The sequence below is a fragment of the Amphiura filiformis genome, chromosome 2 (assembly GCF_039555335.1).
Source record: "Amphiura filiformis chromosome 2, Afil_fr2py, whole genome shotgun sequence".
Taxonomy (NCBI): domain Eukaryota; kingdom Metazoa; phylum Echinodermata; class Ophiuroidea; order Amphilepidida; family Amphiuridae; genus Amphiura; species Amphiura filiformis.
Window position 1 is genome coordinate 41,594,885 of NC_092629.1, and position 11,950 is coordinate 41,606,834.

Genomic DNA, 11,950 nt, shown 5'->3' on the forward strand with positions numbered 1-11,950 from the left:
AGTTGGGACATATGACTTGACAAGCATTACAAAAATTAAAATGCCAAACAATCAGGTTTGAAAAAAAAAAGACCAAATTAAAAGATCGTACATTTATGGCTTTAACTTTTGATTTATATACATTTTATAGGCCTATTCCTGCATATTGTAGGAGGATATCGCTAGTATGAGTTTTCAATTCCCCTGTCAAATAGACCTTAAAATGTGTTTAAACTTAATCTGAGCATAAAATTCTAGAATTTGATTTAATATGATTTAGATATCATATCTATAGACCAATTTGGTGAATGAATTGTGGAAAAATAAACAATTTTTATCAAGACAATTTTCACCAAACTTTTTTATGATGCAGTTCTTCTCCAGGATTGTTACTTTCTATTTATAGTACTTTATAATAGCTGATGAACTACTTCAAAAAAGGATTTTAAAAGATTTATATTTCAATAATTATCTTGAAAAGTTTGCAACTGGTGTATGTACAGGGTGTCCCAGAATGATCTATACCGGGAAAGAAGGTATGAAGGGCATGTTAAATGGTCATATTGTTTTGCATTTTAAGTTCTACGTATATTGAGCTTTCTCAGATTTTTTAGATTTTAAAAATTGGACGTTTCTAGTAGAAGTTATAGAAGATTGCGTAAAAAAGGTGAATTCTAAGTTTTGACAACGCAACCTATTTTGAAAATCTGTAACATTACTAACCGTTCAGCACAAAGTTATTTGGAAAAAGTTATGCAGGTATTTTAGTTGTGCCCTGTTCATATTTCCACTAAATAGCCGATATCTATCTATTATTTATGACGTTACGAAGCAATCATTATATGGAATGAAGGATTTGTGGCCTAATCCCATTTTCTCTTTGGTGGTAGTTTTAAATATAGTTATTGTGGTGTGAGGTCCATGTCATTTGAAATGCTTGCAGAGATCGAACTGGTTGTGGTACAGAAAAGACGGCTCCTCAATTTACTGTACAGCAGCGTGGATTTATTTCAAAAACTTACTGGCAAACCGGCAGCTATGTTGAGACGCAAAGAAGATTCATTAGACGATAGTGTATAACGTAAAGAAGTTTGACGAGCACGGAACTGTCAGGAATCGGCAGAGTGAAGCTTCAGGTGCTCGTAAGACTGTAAGAACTAGAGCGAACATTGCAGCTGTCCGGCAAGCTTTAAGGCGCAACCCCAACAGTAGTTGTCGTCGAAATGCTGTGCCAAACATCCCACGTTCTTCATTTAATCGTATCGTGCCATTTCAAAGGTATGCGAGTCGTTTTTCATCGATTTTACATTATTGCATGCCACGCCAAAAACAAATAAAGATAGCGTGCTGAAATTAACAGAATAAGTAGGAGACATGTCCAACATTATAATGCTGGTATCAAAAATAGATACACTGCCCGTCTTCTATTTTTAGCAATTTTTGCAAACACGGTACAAATCATTCTGGGACACCCTGTATGATGCCATGAACATTTAATTACACAAATTATGTTGAAAATTTGTATACATTATAGCCTTGACCTATTGAGATCTACCAATGTTTCATCACAGATATTGGAATGTTATCATAGTATCTGTGGTTTCATGCTGCTGTGGCGGCTTTTACTTGCCACACTGTCCTGTGATTTGAGCATTTTGACCGACGGGTGAAACACATTTTGACGAATTTTAGCTCTTATTGTACTCATTTCGAGATATTTGAGTCATATTTTGATTCATTCCGACCCATTTTCATCCTTTTCGATCCATTCCTATCCTTTTCCCATCCATTTCCATCCTTTTCCATCCATTTCCATACGTTTCGATACGTTACTAAATTTACAACTACCCATTTCCTAATTTCGTCTCCATTAAAAACATCCTAGAGCATTAATTATCATGCTGGATTTGGTGGAAATCCAACCAAAAATCCTGAAACTCATTGATTTATATAAAGGAAAGCCAGCAAATAGTTCCAAATTATTCAATCGTCGTGTTTGTAAATACCCCGGTAAAATTTCACACATGTCGAAAGTTCGTTCACCCAGCTTGTTTACAAACTTAGAAGTTCGTGGTTGTAGTGCCGCTCCTTTTGATCATGTTCAGATTTTTTACCAAATTTTCTAGGCTGGAAGCCATCAAGACTATCATGGATATTGATAAGTTTAAAGAGGTTCAGCCAATCGGAAAGCCTCTTATATTTTTCCTTGACTCCACAGTTCAAGAAAAAGACATATAAACGTGTGCTGATTGGTTGTATGTTCTGGCCAGGTTGTGACCTTGTCCGTGGACTTCGTGTTTACTTCTTAGTAGTACAGGTACATGCTAGCTGGGCCAGTAGGGATCTGTCATCGCAGACAGCTGAATGGCTTTTGGGCGTAGCATTGAAGTAGGGAGAAGACAGACTTTTTTTCTTTCACTTTTCAAGAATGGAAGAGAAAGCACAAAATCCCAAACTTGGCAAAACTACCCTAAGTACGTAAGACCTCCAAAAACATACCCTTTTACACGAAGTTTACATGAATTTGATACCCTATTCACGTTACGCACGTAACGTGCCCTAGTCTGAAAAAATACCCTTTTTACGTGAATTTACGGACGCGCCTGATACCCCCCTTCACCACTACAGTGCCCCCCCGGCAATGCAGTTTTTGCCAAAGCTCACTACCATTCGTAAGATGCTGTGAACTACCAAATCACAACAGTTTAAAATAGTTAATAACCTTAAAACGTAACGTGTTCTAAACACGTTTTGGTTTGGTCAAAACGTTTTTATGGTTTTAATAACATATAAAATGTCGGATTATATGAAGGTCATAAAAACATCTTTAAAACGTATGATATGAAAAAAAAACACAATAAGACAACATTTGACTTAAAGCCATATAACATTTGCTGAGGAGGACGCCCTCACTGATTCATTTTTTACACGATTATATTGTACTTTATTAAACCAATATACCCTGCAAAAATCAAGACTCTAGGTGCTGTAGTTTTGTCAAAATCCGAGATTTTGAATAAAACGATGGAACCGACGTTTGATTATTACGATGGAATTATTAGTCGAACGCATACACGATGTTCATAACACACAGTACGTACACGGCGTGCGGGACGGTGATCTACACAACAAAGGGTCGTATACCATAACATGACCGAAGGAGTGGTACGCATTGGCGACATAATGCGCTGGTAGTAAATTCCAATTTTCTTTGCTTTGCCGTAGTTGTTCGGCTCAAAAATAAAAGGGGATATGTCTGACAGTAAAAACTAACATTTTATGGCAAAGAAATGGTAATCTATTTTGTTTGAAAATGTTATAATAATATGGCTTTAACAATTGTCAAAATGTTAGCGCAAAATATTGTTGGCAAACATTTTGCAAATTTGTTTAACATTATGTTAGAATGTTTCGCATCAGGTTTTCAAAAATGTTTTCTGAAACTTATTTTTTAACCCTTAATATATTATGTTAACGTTTTTGTAAAACGTTTTGTGCTTGCTGTCATTTTTATCACATTAAAAATAATGTACTCATTTCTTCTTTTTAATTTTGCGATATACCAGTAATAAGAATTTGATCTCCAAATTGCTTACTTTGATCTGAAAAGCCAGTATGATATTCAAATTTGAAGTTCAAAAATTTACTGACCTCTGTTGTTCATTAATTGATCACCAAAATGCTGATCTCCGTTGTTCATGTTCAAATGCATGTCATTAAAATAAGGTCTATTGACCTAAGTTGTTCAAGTTCAAATATCATTTAATTAATAAGGACTACTGAACTATAACCATATATCTGGAATGATTTTGGGGCAAATTAGTGAAAATCGGTATCTTGCAATTTTTTTCATCAGAAAAATAATCACTGTTGGATATTTGCTGTAAACACAGAGACAACAAATTATGTTTGGTGACCAAATCTTTGGAACAAAGTTTTTGGCATGCTTGAAGGATATTCAACAAATTGGACTTGGGCTCTTCAAAATGTCAGGCATTTTTGGTAGGAGTCAATTAAGGTCAAACAGGTGTCAAAATTCTAAAATAATTATAAAATTATAAAATATCCTAATTCTTTTAAACAAAGTAGGCGTATCCCAAATTACTCGTCTGGTCATAGGTTTGCCCTATCTGCGAGCTTTAGTTACGACGCTATCATGGCTATGGGCAGAAATAAAAAACAAATGGTCACCAAACATTAGCACTGGTCTGAGTGGTCTCTTATAATACCTACTATAAGCAATTTTTTCTCCAAATTTATTACACAATGCTAAAATTACAGAATTGGAAAGTTTCTGTAGGCCTAGTATTATCATGTATTTTGATGATGAAAATTCTACAAAAACAAAGGAGTGAATTAGTCTTGGTCTATTAACAGACATGGCACATATCCGTCCCTTACAGTGCCCCCCGATCCCGATATCTATTTACTTAAAACTTTAGGTTTTAGCCGTATAAACTTAGGCCCTACGGTATGTTTTGGTTCTTGTCCAGGTCGGAGGATTTTCATGAATTAATGAAGGAGGGGTTTTTATTATTTTTTATTTTATTTTTTCCTTCAATGTAAATGATTAGGTCGCAGGAAAGAAGGATGCACTTTTTCTTTCTTTTTTTTTTTTTTCCTTTTTTTTCAAATGTGAGATTCTGAGGGATAAACGCTAGAGTGCCACAAAAGACTTGGAAGTGATCCTTGTTCTCTAATCAAGCTTATTTTATGTATAAAGTTTACCTAAATCATTCCAAAGTCTTTTATGTTTTGAAAAATCTAAAAAAAAATCTGACAAATCCCAGAACCAAAACATCATTTTTTGCGGCCTAAACAACTTAGTAATGGCGATGCAATGCACTATTATTTTAAATGCGAAAAGCTGGAATAATAAAAAAAAAAAGCTATCCTTCGAAGATAATTTGGAACCATGAATATGTTTACAAAACTAAAAATTGTAAAAAAATTTGCGCCCAACGTGGGGCTCGAACCCACGACCCTGGGATTAAGAGTCCCATGCTCTACCGACTGAGCTAGCCGGGCATTCAACTACTAATGGAGCATATATAGATTTCATACCAACAATTTAGCCCGATTTACCAAGCCAAAACTCAATTTTAGAGAGATTATAAATATACATTTTTGTTTCATTCTTTTATAATAAAATTGTATCATGTTATTACCTGTCGTTAAATGTACTCTATTTTTGTAATGTCGAATAAAATAAATAAAATCATCTTCTTGAGTCAATGTAGGCTATTAAACTCAATTTTATTTTGGTTTGTTTTGGCTAGTTTCGCGGGAGAATACATATTTCCCGCGGTTTGCTAGTTGCTTGAGCACGCATTTTCAAATTCGTATTTATAAAGCAATACACATGTTGAGCATGCAATAAAGACTAACGAATAATGTATTCATCTGACTATAGAGGGCATAAATACGTTGATTTGACATGCCAGATGGTACACGAACCAGCTTGTGCCACAACCACGACAACTATAGTATAGTAAATAATATTATTATTTATAATAATAATAATAATAATAATAATAATAATAATAATTTATTCTTATATAGCGCATTACATCAAAGACCACAAGGCGGTTTACAATTAAAAACATAAGTAGGGCCTATACGTAAAAATAAAATGCCCATTTGCCCATTGAATTATAATAGGCCCTGTATACATCATTAAGAAATAAGAAAAATGAAATAGGCACACGATGAAAATTGCACAAAAGGGATTGCACGAAAAAAAAATACATGCAAAATGAGCAAAGAAACAACTAAGTGAAGTGTTCAAAGTGACGGCATAAGCAATAAAGCAAAATAAGTTTAACCAAACAAATATAACAAAATATGGCAAAACACAGTCAAACATATTTACACACCAGGTATAATAAAATTATAATGTCATGACTTTATGCATACGAGTCATGTCTAGTTTAGAGACATATGAAATTGCGATAAGACACGACTCAAAGAATCAGTGACTTGTTAGAAGTCACTTATTCGATAATGTGTCTTTAATTAGGACATGAAGTAAGACATGTCCCATTCTGCTCTTATAATCAAGACATGACTTAAAGCAATAATGTGTGATTTGCATAAAGAATAGATTCTTATTTAAATGTTTGTTTTCACTGATCACATTATCCCCTTTTAATTTCGAGCCAAACAAATGAGGTATAACGAAGAAAATTGCGATTCACTCCAACGCCTACAATGCGTGTAGCCTACTACGCTCGCCGATCGTATTACATGTATACTGCACGGAGCATCGCGCTCGACGTGTGTACATACAAGCTGACATCCACAGTACATGTTAGCAAGTACTCGATCGTTGAACTCTGAATAAAACCCGGTCGACCCGGTTTTAATACAAAAAAGTTAAATTTTACTGTTATTAAAGCACTTCAGGCTTAGTCTTTTACGTGGTATTTCAGGGCATTATAATTATGCGAAAAGTAGAAATCCGAGTAAAATTGAGGGCGTCGCTGTGAAGCAAATCACACATTATTGCTTTAAGGCTAGCCTACATACTTTGTTGATGTCTTGTAGCTAGTCATGTCTTGGATAAGGACATAGCTCAAAGTCCTGTCTTTCCACGAGCCATGTCTCCATGCAAGACATGACTTGCATAAGGACATGGCTAAAAGGTGGCTTCAAAGTCGCGTCTTAAGTGTCCTCAGGTAAGACACAATTTTTGCAGTGTAGCTTTGAGATGGTTTCAGCTGGTATCCATACACTAAGAAACTGTGATTCTTTTTAGACTTTTAAGAACTTCTTAAAGACTTATTTATATAACAAATGGTTATACTTATTAATGTATTTTAATGTTTAACTGTACTTATATATACTTATACTTTTATAATTATGTATATTTAAATGTTTAATTGTACTTATTTGTTTTTCATGTCTGAGCCTCGGAATAGTGCTACTATGTTGATGGCGCATTACTTAGTGTTGTTGTTATTATTATTATTAATAATAATATTAATAATAATAATACACCCAACAACCTTACCATTCCTTGCTAACCTTGCCATTGTCATTATTTGCCAACCTCGCCCTTCCTTGGCATTCCACCCACCCAACAACCTTGCCCTTAGGGTCAAAACCACTAAAAACGAGCAATTCGGCGAAAATCCTGTCGCAACCATTCAACTATAATATATTGTACCAATGTGGTAATATAAGGAAATGATCTTGGAATATCTTTAACACATAACAGGCTATAATATCTGTAAATTTGATCATTCAAATCATATTATTTTGGAAGTAGCGATGTTTTGAAGTTGGCTGAGTGGTCAAAACCCCTATGTCGCAAATCATAAACTTCACATGTTTGTGCAATGTGCTTAAAAGGAACACAATGAATATGCCTTGAAATAGTATTAAAATGTACTTTATAGTGTATTCCTGCAAGAAAAAAAAAGGAAAACACCATCCCTAAATTATAAAAGATGATTTATTTACAATTAAAATTTGTCGCAATACTCCGTGTAACCTACGTTACATTGACATGTTATATAACCCTTGATAACCTTTTTATCAATTTAGGTATCATGTTTTGCCTTTATAATGTCAAATTAATAGCGTGAAAATAAAATTCATGTCTGAAAACGTAATGTGGGTATCCATTTTAGAGAAAAGCAAGACAAAGTACCATGATTTATGACCGTATGGTTAAGGAAAGTAACATACGTTACCAATTTTATGAAAATCAAACGGTAGAATATATGGTCGAATCCAACGAAAAGTGTACACGGCATGTTCAGGGCCATAACTTAAAAGTATTAATCAATTGGCATTCATTTTTGTATTGTGTTTATTCGCCTTGATCATACGCTTCGCGCCATATATAATAAGACCCCCTTCTGTGAAAAACTTAGACACAGAGACCCCAAAACATGCTATTTTTACCAATTTTTTCAAAATATTTCTTAACGTATTTTTAAAAACATCTAAATCAGTTATGAAAAGAAGTCATTGGATTGAATCTAAATTTATTTCCTGAAAGGTGTGTATTCAAAGATTGCCTGTTCAATTTTTCACATATTTGTACATAATTATGAATTTTTTGTGATAATTTTTTGAGTGGTATTTTTACATTACCTACGAATACAATTTTTCATAGCACTAGATATATCTTTGAAAAATGGAAATCACTAATAAATGCGCAATTGATACAAGCTTTGATATGTCCAATACTGAAATGCATTGCATTCGGACATCTTTATTATTGTGTTTAGCTGCCAGAAATTCTAAATGGCACAAAGGAAGGTTTGGTAAAAAATATGCATTACCTCCCAATACATGTTAAAAGCTGTGTCATTTCCACAAAATGAGAGAATAGTAAACAATAATTAAGCAATAGGTGCAGGGTAATACACTCTTTATTTCTACCAAGTTTCAATAGCCTGCGTTTAAATATATCTGAGATGTCAACAATAAAAGCAAGTATTCGTAGGTAAATTTCGGTAACCGAATGTTACCTACGAATACAATTTGACATCATGACAGTATTGTGAAACACCGCCATTCATGCCAATGCCCATATTGGTACATTATTAACGAAGGCTTGTATGTTTGCTATCAAATCATATGTCAATGAAAGTTGCGAATTCACATACATGCCCACCATGCAAAACTGAACACGGCTTAATTGTTGAAAAATATGTACTAAAATAGACGACGGTCTGCTCATTTGAAAGAAAAATCAGATTCGAAGACGATTAGAAGGGGATAAATACTTGGATGTGTCAGCTGTCATGTGTGTTTCATTTTAAATGTTTACCGACCTTCTGGTTTCTGAGTAATTTGTGTCCAAATTGGTTTATTCGAAGGTAACTTTTGACGTTTTCGCTAAGTTTACCTACGAATACCATGGACAAAAACGACTTTTCTCATTGTCTCATGATCTAGACAACACAGTGGTGGACCCTAGTATAAAGCTAATTATAGTTGCCCTCAAACGAAAGGCAACAAGACGTAACTGACTCCAAGATGGACTTCACAAGTCTGCAATAACGGTTTTAAGCGATTTGTGTACAATTAAGCAAATTAAAGTCACTTTAGTGCCTTTGTTTCTTATTTCAATCCTCTTTCAACCACTGTGAACCGACATTAAATATACATGATAGGGTCTCAAGTATCAATAAACGCACATAAAGAAAATAATACATTCAAAGTGCTTTATAAAATGAAGATTTGATTGCGATATCCACCAAAAGTCTAATTCTTACCTACAAATACTGAAATGTTACTTACGAATACAGCATAACACATGACATGTGCAATGAAGTGTCCCTACCAATAGAAATTAATTGTCAAAAACTTTAAGCGGTACCCCCGGACAATATTATTACCCATATACGGATTCATTCAACAATTATGTATTATGTAAATTTGCTGTTTAACTACTTGTATATCAAAATGAAGTGTTCAAAATCTTGCTAAAAGCATCAAAACAATTTTGATCTAAGGTAAAAGCACTTATTCATTTGGACGTACCATCTGAAAGAGATCTAAAACTACCATTTTATTCATTCATTATCATACTTGCAAAATGTGAACCTCTAAACTCAATATAGAAATTGTTAAATCGCTCATGTTACCTACGAATACTCGGGATTCTTCACCTATCATTTTATAAAGCATTAGGTGTATGCGTATAATTCCTAATATTCCTGAAAACAGATATCCCACTCGTTCTTATACAATATGTAAATTTATTCATACTCATTTGATAAATAAAATACAGAAACTAACCTAAACTTCATTTTTAAAAATAAACTAGCATAAATTGACTTCTTAGTCATATTGATCACGTTATAAAAATAAAAACAAATATTTTCTGGTTGAGCTAGCATTTTTCTGACACCCCGTGGTCTACATTACACGAAAAAAGTGTTAATGGGAATATTCCATTTGTTTTAGGTTGATTAGTATTGCGATAGTGAAAGCATCCTAGTGGTGTTCCCTCCCTGACAAAAACACTGCTGAATTTAACGAACCAGTTGTAACGTATGTTACAGCAGTAAATTTTGCTAGTTTACTTGTAAATGTCATAGGATACCAATGGTAAGGGTGAAATAAGTCTTTTGGGTTGAAGGAAGCACTGTTCAAACATCCATTTCAAATGGTGAAAACCGATCATTAGTAATGCGCTTCCCTCACTGACAAAAACATTGCTGCGTCTTACAAACCATAGTAACGTACGTTACAGCAGTAAATTTCGCTAGATTACTTGTAAGTGCCATAAATAAATAAAAAAAGTTCACAATATTACGTGCTCATATTTGTCTGGGTCAGAATTCGAAGTGTTATCTCTGATTTTATATGTGCAAATATGACTAGAATAACATTTTATTTTTCCCATTTTTGGAAATCCGAATTGCTCGTTTTTAGTGGTTTTGACCCTTCACCCTCTGCATGCCATGACTACCGCCCACTATAAGACCTGAGAGCAAAATGTGAATAACAACACACGCTATATAAATCAGTACAGACTTTGGGACAAGCATTTGGTGCAGAAAGTATCCAATGTCTGTTGCAAATATTGGAATAGTATATAGACAAATAAAGTCACTGCAACAAAAAAAGACCAAAAATGGAATTTCTTGATTTTTAAAGAGGATTTTACTATAAAGAGATGGCATATTTATTATTTTTTTCCCTTTTTAATTAAATCTAATTAAATGTAGTACATATTTATTGTCATGCTTGTGCGTTTTTAATCATGTTATGATCATTAAAAAGATACAGATAGCGAAACGTTATTGTTTTTTTTCCTTTTAATTAAATTCTTTCGAATATAAAAGCCAAACTTTGGTTATACAGGGTGTCCCAGAAAAAATTACCGGGCGAATGAATTTGGACGTAAGTCGAGAAATAGACATCAGAATCCAGAAAACTAATAATCAGCGTGTAGCTCCTCTTATTCTGCATCGTATACGCTAATTTTACTGAAAACGGCTGACTGATTGCGAAGAAATAAGCGATTACATAACACATGCGTCAATTCACTTCATTCCAAGTTTGAAAGAAAGATCATTCAGCACAATGCGCGGTAGTGGTTAACACTGTCAATGGGCTTCATATTTTGTTCGGTGAAATCCTTCTCGGGTTTTTTAAACAATCTGTTTCTTGCAAAACATATAATTAGGTTTTATTCAAAAACGAAAACCTGCACGATATTGAAAATGAAAACTTTCATATATATAAGATGATGCCCGGTACTTGTAAATAACTTTTTTCGTTAATGTTGATATAAATGTTGCATAAAGAATTATTGCATAAAGAATTCCAATTGGCTTAAAATATTTCTCACACACATTAATGTTTTTGTAATATTTGCAAGAAATTATAATTTAAAACTTCAACATCAATGTTGCATGGTATAAAAAATTACACGTAAAGCTGTAAGCACTTGATCATTGTCATTCTTGGCTCAAATGTTCTTTGGAAAATTAAAATATAACATACTTGCACAACCTAAAGAATTAAAGTTGAGCTTCCAATTGCAGAAATCAAAGTTTTCTCGGACAAACTGTTATTTCTCTTCAGTGGAAGCATGAATAACATAACACCGTCGGATTATAAAATAGATGTGGACTAAATTTAATGAGATACACAATTTATGAAATGGTGAGCGAGTATGAAAAAAGGCGTCTGTTGATCAAACTTGGAATGAACTGCATTGATGCGCGCATTATGTAATCGTGAATTTCTTCTTTGTTTTGTATGTTATGCCCAATAAAATGTGCTATGCGATACATTTTAAATTTTTTGATTTTGATGTCTATTTCTCGACTTACGTTCAATTTTATTCACTCGGTAATTTTTTATGGGACACCCTGTACTTTAATTATAAAAACCCAATACCTATGTATGGCAGTACATTAGGGCCTATTAATTTTAATTATAAAAGAAACAATATCAAAAATTAATCAATCCTGCTGGAATGTTATTATATTAATTT

General features: G+C 33.5%; 1 non-coding gene across 1 annotated transcript; it reads right to left on the reverse strand.

Annotated features, from left to right (window-relative positions):
* Positions 1 to 4,934: 4,934 nt before the first annotated feature.
* On the reverse strand, positions 4,935 to 5,007 carry Trnak-cuu (transfer RNA lysine (anticodon CUU)). The gene has a single exon. It is a non-coding gene; the product is annotated as a tRNA-Lys (tRNA).
* Between the last annotated feature and the right edge of the window lie 6,943 nt (positions 5,008 to 11,950).